The sequence below is a fragment of the Mercenaria mercenaria genome, unplaced genomic scaffold (genome assembly GCF_021730395.1).
Source record: "Mercenaria mercenaria strain notata unplaced genomic scaffold, MADL_Memer_1 contig_3081, whole genome shotgun sequence".
Taxonomy (NCBI): Eukaryota; Metazoa; Mollusca; class Bivalvia; order Venerida; family Veneridae; genus Mercenaria; species Mercenaria mercenaria.
In genome coordinates this window covers 30,200-40,770 of record NW_026461188.1, presented here as the reverse complement: position 1 = coordinate 40,770, position 10,571 = coordinate 30,200, and positions in this window count along the sequence as shown.

Sequence of the window (10,571 nt, the reverse complement as noted above, 5' to 3'; positions counted from 1 at the left end):
GCACCCGTTTGATAAACCAGTGACGTTTATGAAGGCTTCATCAGATTGTTTTCAAACAAAAAAAAATAAATTTCGACTGAACATTTTCCATACTATTTATTTCTTTTTTAATACGTGCAAATACATACTGGGATATTTCAAACTATCATCATTTAAACAAGAAGTCGGGACTCGCCGAATTTACCAGACTCAAAGTAAAAACAAGTGCGCCCATGACGTCATCCATCTATACGGAATAATCTGGAGGTTTTCGAAGGTTTTGATTGGGGATCACGCGGTCGATCATACATGTTCAATTGCACCATTGGGTGGTTATTTTTGGAAACTAATAATAGTAGCATGGGAATTCCAGAGATATAAGTCGGAAAATCATGCATGGTGTCAATTGCTGTTACGGAAGGCTACATAGACAAACTATATTAAAAATAAACAGAGGTAGGGATAATGTTGATAAAATACCGGTATTCCCCGATGGTATTGCGGTATCGTACCACGGGAAGATGGTACCACGGTTACCAGTGTACCGGTAATACCGCGCACCTCTACAGAAATGTCAGTAAATCCTGTATAGAGGTTTCGGTATTCCCTTCACAGAGCTGTCAGTATTGTCGGTATTCTCTTTACAGAGGTGTCAGTTAATCCTGTACAGAAGTTTCAGTATTCCCTTTTAAAGAGGTCTCAGTGTTGTCAGTATTCCCTTCACAGAGGTGTCAGTATTGTCGGTATTCTCTTTACAGAGGTGTCAGTTAATCCTGTACAGAAGTTTCAGTATTCTCTTTTAAAGAGGTCTCAGTGTTGTCAGTATTCCCTTCACGGAGGTGTCAGTTTTGTCAGTTTTCCCTTTACAGAGATGTCTGTGAATCCAGCATAAAGGTTTTGGTATTCTCTGTCCAGAGGTGCTAGTATTCCTTCAACTGATGTGTCAGTATTACTTGTACGGAGGTGTCATTAACACAGGTTAGACTGTTGTTGATGTTCTTAATTACTGTTTAACACCTCTACTGTTGCCACGTATATATGATGAATAGTACCCCATGGGTCTGAATGAAAATTAAACTTGAAAAACTTGAAACTTTTAAACAATTGAACCAGTTGTCTCCAAGATTATGACACCTCCAGTTTGATATTATTGTTTGTAAATAACCTCTCCAGGGCAAAACCTCCCTGCAAGAAATAGTTTCATTTCACTCTAAAAGAGGTAAAACTGTAATGGGAAAATTGTAAAACATCCTTGTTTGCAGTTTGGCATAAAAAAAAAATATTTAAGGTTTAAGGTAAATATGCATGTTTGGGACATAATATTGCACTGAAGTGTAGATTTTTATTCAAAGTGCCGGTATATTGAAGGGGATTCGAAGGATAGGGTCATGTGCTTAAATTTTTATTAGACAGATTTGAAAATATTGGTCCTATATATTCCCTATATACCTATGGGAAAATCCCAGAGTTTATGACATTTTCGCATGTCAAAAATACCATAGTGTAGATTTTGATGAAACTTTTCATAATTATAGATTTACCAGTTGTGAATCACATGGCAAAAAAACATAATATATAGGTTGCCAAATATCTTACATTGCTGCTTATTGTTTGTTATGATTTTAAATTGTTTTATATCAAAACATATCTGTTATCAACATTAACCGTAGCATTCATTGTTTAATACTTGATACACAGGATGTAATAGATTTCCTTTAATATTTTTGCTACCCGTACCAAAGTTACCAGGAGTTATTTTAGGGTTTCCGGATAAATGACATTCTGCTTAATCAAACATGCAGAACTTCCTTGAAGACACTGCAGTATGTTGAGATTTTCCCGTCATTGTTTCATATGAAGACATTTTCGATATTTATATTGACCTCTAATGAACCAAGTGGGTAAATTTAATAATTTACTGAGCATTAATCAAAAACCAAGCAGTGAACACACAAGATGTGTTTGTTGGACGTGATTGTAAGACATATGCAGGACGATATATCAGAACTGCGTGGTAGTTTCAGACGTGCAAGAAAATCGTGGAAATTTAGGTCCTCAATGAAGCATTTATTAACTTGTGACGAAGCTGAAGTTATCTACAAAATATGGAAGTATGGAAATTCAGGTGATTGTGCTAGTAAAAATATTGTCTAAATGAAACATAATCATATAAACAGGGGCTTGTAACATGGTGCAATTAGTCTACATTAGTTACATAGAAATAAGTTGATTCACAACTACATGAATGCCAGTGATAAACATCTTTCCTTACTTTGTTAAAGATAATATGTCTACAAGCAAAGACCAATGAAAACAGAACTGAAATTTCTCAATTAACATAGAGTGAAATCTCCCTAAATCTCAAGACAACCAAATGAAATTTTGTTTATCAGTGATGACACTTATAAGCACCTATACCTTTGGTGTATTGTCACAGTGATACATGTGTTGTAAAGTTGGATTTTTACAACATAATGTTACATAATACATAGTTTCAGTATTGCATAATATTATCTAACAGTCTAATATTTTATCATAAATGTTTGTATTTACAAATAGTATGGTATTTTAAGATTTGAAAGCATAGACATTTAGCTAGTCTATTAAGGGCATTCAGCTAGTCTATTAAAGACTGCTGATTTATCTATGTAGATCATTCTTCATGCACATTCACACAGTTCCATATATTCATTTGATACTTTATTATTGCTTATTTACTTCATAGTCATCAGTACTTTCAGTTTATCTTTGCTGCAACAAACTGCATTTGATATCATTACATATTTTCATATTGTATTTACATCAGCTATTTTTAGTAAGATCAGTTATGAAAGAACTTTGAGCTATTTTTAGATTAAAGACAAAGAGCTTACATAAACACTGTCAAGGTCATAGCTGATATGTAAGATAAATGTTGAATGGCTTATCAGAAAAATGCTGACCAATCAGAATGTACTTTACATCCTTCATGGTTGAATGCATTCTGGAAGAGTTTACCTCAGTAGAATTTCAGAGCCATTTCTTCACTCTGTAAGGAACTTTTGGACAGACAACATCTAAAAAACTCTCTTTGGGTTTAGTAATTAATAATTAATTAATTTTGTATTTATTTTTGGCTATTTATTTTACCTAAGAGTTTTACTAAATTCATTGTAACTTTTCTCTAAATTAGTAAGTAATTTTCTTTAATTAAGTAACTTAAATTCTATTGTTTTAACAGCAATTGTTTTAGATTTTCATCTTTAAATACTTCAGTAAATATTTATAATTAATTTACATTGCTGTTAATTTTGAACAGAGTCATAAAAGTACAGAGTCACAAAATACATTTAGATACTTTAATAATACCATTTATTGAGATTATTATTTACTTTCTGACAGAACTTTAAGAACTTCATCTTTTCATTCAATAAGCTGATTTGTCATCTTTATCAGTATTTTTGGCATTTTTCTAACTTGTATATTTAGATCACTTTGTAAAATATTAGTTTAGAAAGATAAGTAAAAATTTGGTTGGTTTTCAAATTTATTCAGTATTTGTGTTTTTATTTTCCCTTTCTAAGTAAAGGGTGGTGTCATCCTGACGTGTCAGTTATTCTGACGTAATAATTTACTACTAGCAAACTGCTAGGCTAGACCACTGCTTCCAAGCAAACTATTAAATGAACATATAGACAGGCTGTTAAACAAGACAGCAGTTAAGTAAACAAAAATTTTTATTCCCCACAACAATGGTGTCAGAATCGGGATAGTTTTGAAAATTGTTAATTTTCTCAACTTGGAAGCAGCTTATTTTTGAAATAGTAATTTTTTATATTTTTGAAGTAGTAGATTTTTCAGAATTATTTTTGAAGGCAAATTCAGCAATTAAGTATCAAAGTGAACTGCCACACTACAGTATTACCTTGTCCTTTCTATTCTTCCTTCAGCTGTGCTAAGCAATTTGTTCTATTTCAACTGACAAGGATTGCCGTAAGGTTGAAGCTCGGTGCGAGTTTGATCAGAAAGCTTAGTTTCAGTTTAATAGCATATAAGATAGAACGGTAAATGCATTGACAACCTTCCGACTATACGGTGTGGAAGTTGGATAAAACTGGGCGTCATATGACTTTATCGTTTTGTTGTGCCCCCCCATGAGTGGTGGGGGCATATAGATTTGCTCTTGTCCGTGCATCCGTCCGTCCATCCGTCCGTCCGTCCGTCCGTCCGAAGTTCGTGACACGCCTAGCCTGAAAAGTATTTGATATAAATTGATGAAACCTTGCATGAGTCTTTATCATGATATGAACTTGCGCACCTCCTATTTTTCGTCTGGCTCCACCCCCTATTTTCAGAGTTATGGCCCCTGAAATAGTCAAAAATGCACATTTTGACCTTGTGACACGCCTAGCTCAAAAAGTATTTGATATAGATTCATGAAACCTTGCATGAGTCTTAATCATGATATGAACTTGCGCACCTCCTATTTTTCATCTGGCTCCACCCCCTATTTTCAGAGTTATGGCCCCTGAAATAGTCAAAAATGCACATTTTCACCTTGTGACACACCTAGCTCAAAAAGTATTTGATATAGATTCATGAAACCTTGCATGAGTCTTAATCATGATATGAACTTGCGCACCTCCTATTTTTTATTTGGGTCCACCCCCTATTTTTAGAGTTATGGCCCCTGAAATAGTCAAAAATGTACATTTTCACCTTGTGACACACCTAGCTCAAAAAGTATTTAATATAAATGGTTGAAAACTTGCATAAGTCTTTATCATGATATAAACTTCCACACCTTTAATTTTTTGTCTGGCTCCACCCCTTATTTTTAAAGTTATGGCCCCTGAAATAGTAAAAAGATGCACTTTTTCACCTAATTATATATCTAGCTGAAAAAGTATTTGATGTAAATTCAGGAAACCTTGCTGGAGTCTTTATCGTGATGTGACCTTGCACACTTAGCATTCTTCTTGAGAACCTTAGCTCTTATTACAGAGTTATGGCCCTTGAAATAGCCAAAATAGTGGATTTTTTGTTTGTGATGCTCATAGCTCAAAAAGTATAGCGCCTAGAATAATGAATCCTTTTCAAAAAATGTTTGTTGAGGCTATACCCCATTAAGACTGCAAACATTTGAATTATTGCCACTTATTTGTGACAAATGTACCAGTGGGGGGCACACCCTGTGTCCTACAGACACATTCTAGTTATTATTTCAGTACAGCGGTAAGAGCATATTTCTGGCTATACGTTGAGGAAGCTGGAGCACGCAAGTGTTGTATATGATTTTTATGGCTGTACACCTCTTTTCTTTCTTCTGCCCTGGCCTATTGTTCTCTTTTAAATTATAAAGGCCAACTCCCTTTAGAGACCTTGACCCTCAAGCAGTTCAAGTCAAGTACTCCAATATTACACTGAGATCTGCAGCAGACCCAGTTTCAGATCTATGAAGTGAAGTCTTTAGCCAACTAATAACTCATTCACTTCAGCGTCCGTAAGTGCTCTACATTTTTAAGTATCCACAATTTACTTTTGGCATTATTGCATGGATGATTTCATTATTTTGTCCGAAAAGGCTACCCTCTCAAAATTTTCAACTTCAGAGCACTCCACAGGCATTTTACAAAATTAACCTCAAAATTCTGTCCGTTTATTGGCTTCCACCAAATAGAGAAAGAATATTTCTCTCAGTAATTGTCACACCAAGATATTGTCAGCTGCCAAGAAACACAAAACAGCCGTACATTCTACCGAGCAAAACTATAGAAGATGGCACCAGAAACCAGTACTCTACCAGTCCTACCGCTCTACACCAACTACAAACTGAACCATCACGTCACGTCTACATGTGATGACTTTTTATCATCAGGCAACCAAATCAGAAGTCAAAACTTAATTTCTGACGAAGACCAGGCAACAAACAAAACACCACTGCTGCAAGATGTTACAATAACTACAAACCGGAACAGACCTGTACTGGAAGCAGGTAGAAGAAACACCACCACAGAAGTAACAATACAACTCCAACCTACGCATGATCTATTACCCGCTCATCCATGTTCTACAAGCAGTCGGCCAGATGAAAATACAAACCATCAGCCAACCTTTGAAGCTTTACACAGTCACAGAGGAAAGCTTCAAGCAGGCCAGCATAGAATGCCTCAAACCACTGCTCTTGCCAACATCAAATTCAACTATCTTCAAGAAGGTCTACCACCACTACCACAATTGTATCCTGTTCCTGTAGTGGGACACAACCTACCAAACAGGCTCCACAACAAGACTAGACTGCAGTGCCTTGTCTGTCCTCCACTGCAAAACTACAACATTGTACCTTCTTTGTCAAACCAGAAACACCAGAGGACTGTAATACCAAAGCCATACTTCAAAGAAGAAACAAGAAACACCAAATCAACAAGAGGCAGTTATCCAGAAGACCACCCCTGTTCAGACCATAACCATCTTCCTACATGGTTTACTCCAGGTTTTCTACCGAAACACACTACCAAAGAAAACCATGAAGCGGTTACAATCAACCATCGAATTGTCAACAAGAAGTTCATGAAGAACCACCAGATGTTATACTGGTATACCATCAATGATGTCATTCCAAGATGTCCAGATAACCCAGAGATGACGTCTACAGATTTGCAATCAGCATTCGTATACAACCCGGTCTAGATCATGAAAGATATTCCACTTGATCGCGGTAAAGACCAGTGTTAAGCATAAGTGTTACTAAGTATTCGCGTAAGAAACATTACTTTCTTTCGGCTCAATTTATGATTTCGGTGATCTAAGATTTTAAGTATCATACATTTAAAATGTTACAACTCCATGCCATGCCATTTTAAAGTGTAAAATAATTTTGTGTAAATCATTGTATATCATTTGATTTTCTGTTTGTTCATGTTAAGATTTTTGCTTTTACCTATTAATTGATGTTCACCATACATTTTTCATGCTAAGAATTCAGGCTGATATATTTCAGTAATTTTAACAATTTTTACATACGATAAGTAAAAAGTTTTACTTAAGAATGTCTTGTATATGTGAAAATGTTTATTAGCTGTCATATTAAGAGAAGTTTTTCAGAATGAGTCTTTGTAAGGCTTCCTTAGGGTTCTTAGCGATTTTTGGTTCGTTTACATAGAATCTAAGTTTCTATGGGCTTGATATCATTATATAGGTATAATAGGTATCAAATTTTTGTGTTTTCTATAGGATCTAATTTCTATAGGCGTCTGTTGGATGTTTATCACAGACATATTTTTGTTGCTATTGTAACCCTGGGATATAAGCGATCGTGTCATATTGGTGCGTATAGCCCCACTCGCGGCTAAGTCTAACACACAGTATTTTTGTGAGTTTTCACAATGGTGTGAACTTTAATTTTGTTGATTAGTTGATAAATATATTTACATACAGAGTATATTTCTTTATAGAACTGTTAATCAGATTATGAAGACTTAAAAACATCCTCTTCACATATAGATTTACAGACTGACAATGAGTTTTGCTTTAATAATTTCATTTAAACATGATGCATAGGTGAAAGATAAAAATACCTTAGTCTGAACTTGTAAGTCTTAAGTATGTGCACTACTTAATGCTTGAGTTTTCATAGTTTTATTGTTATTATTGTATTGTATTTTTAATGGAGATGTAACAGAGTAAAATGTTTTCGTTATTCGATAGAACAAAAGACTATCTAAAAACAATGCATTTGCATAGTATATAGTGATGTTTCCTTTCCTTTCTTCAAGTGCTATTCTGACGAATAAATGTTAAAGAGAAAAAGTGTATATATAAGTGAAAAAGTGTTTTGATCAGAATAGCACCGCGCAACATCTACAAGACTATTTAAGTTTACATATGCTACTGAGAGAAATAAATTTGTGCAGAGACATTAGGTACAATGAACATTTAAGGTGGTTGTACCTGCGCACACAAACACGCGTACTGAATATAAGTTAACAGTGGGCACGATATAAACATTTAAGGTAGTTGTGTCCACACACACACATATATATTCTCAAATAAACGCGCATCTGAAGACATCAGTAATCCCGAAACTAATGCGACAAAATCTAGTGCAAAGACATTGGGCACAATGAACATTTAAGGTGATTGTGTCAGCACACTAGTATGATAAATCCCGAACGTGACATAAAATTACCCAAAACTAATGTGACAAAATCTAGTGCAAAGACATTGGGCGCAATGAACATTTAAGGTGATTGTGTCAGCACACTAGTACGATAAATCCCGAACGTGACATAAAATTACCCAAAACTAATATGACAAAATCTAGTGCAAAGACATTGGGCGCAATGAACATTTAAGGTGATTGTGTCAGCACACTAGTACCACAAACCCCGAACATGATGTAAAAGAAGATGATGTGAAGAGACAAAAAGAAGACAATAATTGTAATTTGTATTCTCACATTATATTAAACATGTACTTCTTTTCATATTCCAGGACACAACGATTACATCGATAACTCATGAATGCATGACTCCCAAGATAGATTGTTTCTTGAGCTAAAATGTCATATTTTAGTATGATGCAACATTTAGTTTTAGCATCCTTTGAATTTCCACAAGCTTTCGTTTTTTTGAATTTTCAAGTTTCATCTTGAAAAAATTTATTACTTTTCTTAAAGTAATAAATTTTTTCTTTTCCCAAAACCAGTGTGTTGTTGTAAAGTTGGATTTTTACAACATAATGTTACATAATACATAGTTTCAGTATTGCATAATATTATCTAACAGTCTAATATTTTTTCATAAATGTTTGTATTTACAAATAGTATGGTATTTTAAGATTTGAAAGCATAGACATTTAGCTAGTCTATTAAGGGCATTCAGCTAGTCTATTAAAGACTGCTGATTTATCTATGTAGATCATTCTTCATGCACATTCACACAGTTCCATATATTCATTTGATACTTTATTATTGCTTATTTACTTCATAGTCATCAGTACTTTCAGTTTATCTTTGCTGCAACAAACTGCATTTGATATCATTACATATTTTCATATTGTATTTACATCAGCTATTTTTAGTAAGATCAGTTATGAAAGAACTTTGAGCTATTTTTAGATTAAAGACAAAGAGCTTACATAAACACTGTCAAGGTCATAGCTGATATGTAAGATAAATGTTGAATGGCTTATCAGAAAAATGCTGACCAATCAGAATGTACTTTACATCCTTCATGGTTGAATGCATTCTGGAAGAGTTTACCTCAGTAGAATTTCAGAGCCATTTCTTCACTCTGTAAGGAACTTTTGGACAGACAACATCTAAAAAACTCTCTTTGGGTTTAGTAATTAATAATTAATTAATTTTGTATTTATTTTTGGCTATTTATTTTACCTAAGAGTTTTACTAAATTCATTGTAACTTTTCTCTAAATTAGTAAGTAATTTTCTTTAATTAAGTAACTTAAATTCTATTGTTTTAACAGCAATTGTTTTAGATTTTCATCTTTAAATACTTCAGTAAATATTTATAATTAATTTACATTGCTGTTAATTTTGAACAGAGTCATAAAAGTACAGAGTCACAAAATACATTTAGATACTTTAATAATACCATTTATTGAGATTATTATTTACTTTCTGACAGAACTTTAAGAACTTCATCTTTTCATTCAATAAGCTGATTTGTCATCTTTATCAGTATTTTTGGCATTTTTCTAACTTGTATATTTAGATCACTTTGTAAAATATTAGTTTAGAAAGATAAGTAAAAATTTGGTTGGTTTTCAAATTTATTCAGTATTTGTGTTTTTATTTTCCCTTTCTAAGTAAAGGGTGGTGTCATCCTGACGTGTCAGTTATTCTGACGTAATAATTTACTACTAGCAAACTGCTAGGCTAGACCACTGCTTCCAAGCAAACTATTAAACGAACATATAGACAGGCTGTTAAACAAGACAGCGGTTAAGTAAACAAAAATTTTTATTCCCCACAACACATGTTTTCAAGAGAAAATGTCAGTTTTGATTTTATTTTCTGATTCTTATAGTGTTTTATGGTTCATTTTTAGCTCCACTATTTGGAGAATAAGGGTACTATTCTACTCGCCCCAACGTTGGCATAAGCTTTCTTGGTTAAAGTTTTTCAGCAACCATTGTTTTTCTTTGTTACTATCGCTTATATCTTACTGTAACTTCACATTAACATTGTTCAGCATCCAAAAAAATAATGTGCAGGGGCCGGGCCTATTATACCCAAGGTCAAGGTCACCAAGGTGTTATACTTAGGTTATTTTTAAGGTTAAAGTTTTTTGGCAACCTTGGTTTTTCTGTCATATCTTTGTTACTATTGCTTATATCTTACTGTAAGTTCACATAAATATTGTCAAGCATATAAACAAAGTATATGCAGAGGCTGGGCCCATTATGCCCAAGGTCAAGGTCACCAAGTTGTTATACTTGGAATTATTTTCATGTTAAATTTTTTTTGAAAGCTTTGTTTATAGACATCTTTGGTACTTCAAAAGTTGATGACTTGAAATTAAATATATTTCTTTATAATCATCATCTGCATGATTGTGTAGCTACAATCCCCATAACCTTAATTGTATTTTT